This window comes from Octodon degus, unplaced genomic scaffold, assembly GCF_000260255.1.
Source record: "Octodon degus isolate 3935 unplaced genomic scaffold, OctDeg1.0 scaffold00010, whole genome shotgun sequence".
Taxonomy (NCBI): Eukaryota; Metazoa; Chordata; class Mammalia; order Rodentia; family Octodontidae; genus Octodon; species Octodon degus.
In genome coordinates, this window is record NW_004524586.1 from 8806074 (window position 1) to 8807995 (window position 1922).

A 1922-nucleotide genomic window follows, 5' to 3' on the forward strand; every position below is an offset into this window, starting at 1 on the left:
AGAAGAAGAAGAAGAAGAAGAAGAAGAAAGAAAGAAAGAAAGAAAGAAAGAAAGAAAGAAAGAAAGAAAGAAAGAAAGAAAGAAAGAAGAATTACATCATGTTAGGAAGACATTAGAATTACAAGGTGGCAACACAGTCTCTGTGCCCTTTGTAGTAGACTACGAAGTCAGCATGGATAAACCTGACCTGTCAGCCAGAGGCAGAGGTGCTACAGAGATGTGTGTGACAGAGAAGGGGCTCATACTGGATCACAAAGAGAGACACTCAGGTCACCCATGGCTACCCCTGCTCCTCAACCCATGCCTGCTTCTCCATGGCCCAGTCCCAACATGCTAAAGCCAGCCTCCAGACACAAAAATCACCTCTCATGGGATCCCAGAAGTTCACCTACCAAATGTCTAAGCAATGTTCCACAAACCTCACACACAATTGACAGGTATTTGGCAAACACTACCAACTTCAATGAAAGAAAAGGCTGGAGTCTCTCCTACTGAAAGGAAGGAGGCTTCTGATACTTCCAGAGAAACAACAAATTAGTACCAGGAAAGAAAAGGGGCAAGAAAGAGTAAGGCCTGTGGCCCACATCCAGCAGGTCTCAGACAGAGGAATCGGACAAACAAGACGTGAAGGACCAGGCCCTCTTGTGCTACTGGAATCCCCTGTGGGGCCTGAGGCTGTTAGCTCAGCTGACTTGCTCTGGTCACCAGCTCCTGCCTTGTGCTCCTCAAGTCTTACCAAGTGCCTACCAGTCCATGGAGTTCTTCCAGAAGGGAATGATGATGTGGACTCTAGCTATCATGCTGTACAAGGGTACAGTGAAGGCCAACTACCTACCAGAACTTCTGGAAGGCCAATCTTGCCTCAAACCATGAATACTGCCTGTTCTACAAAACTATTCCAGACAAGACAAGGAAAAGAGCAAACAAAGCTGGGGAGATAGCTCAGTAGTCTAAGCGCTTGCCTGGCAAGCAGAAAGATCTGTGTTCAATGCCCAGTACCATATACCACGCCAGCCCCAGAACTCCCAGGTGAACCATACCAGCCACCAAAATCCCAGTGCTGGGGAGGCTGAGACAGGAGGATCACTGAGTCTGAGCTGCTTAGTGAAACCATGTGCCAAATAAATAAATAAATGACTTTTTTGAAAAGGAATATCAACAAGCATATTTTTCAGAGAGGGGGTAATCACAAGGGTACAGTCCTTGGTGTGTTCCTTTTGAAGGAGTTTGATTGAAGTGAGGAAGATCTTGGATAGATAATGTGGCATTGTTCATGTTTTGTCTCATGAGAAACCCAAAATACAAATAATTTAAAGAAAAATAAAAGATGGGTAATAGAAATCAGGGAAATAGATCTTCTGCAAATGGAAAAGGATGTAGATATGGAAGGAGGGAGGAAAAGCAGAGGAAGGGGAAGTAAAAAGAATTGAAATGTGTTCTGTGCATGTACCAACTCCCCACAAGGATGTAATCACTAAGTACTGCACATATGTACTAACAAGAAAAATTTAATGAGTGGGCATAGTTGTGGGCAGAACAGGGTGTGAACATGAATTTGGTGAACAAAAGTGGTCACAAGTTGACTTGGATGCACAAGGTGCAATCGTGGATAACAGGGCTCAGAATGTGTGAAGTCACAGCATGTGCTGGGATCAAGACCAGAGCAGCTGTAACAGCTGGAGTAACAGGTGCCGCCACCTCCTACTGAGGGAGGATTGGCCCCATGTGGAGGGAGCTTGCTACATGCTTAGAAGGAGGACAAGGGCGTGCTGAAAACACTCAAGGCCTAGAGAAGTGTTCATGGTGAGGAAGAAAACCAAGCCCAGAACAGATGAAGACCTGTGATGATGTTTAATAAAAATTTCAGTAAGTACTAATTATGAATGGGTGAGTTCTATGACAGTTTAATAAAATCTCAGGCT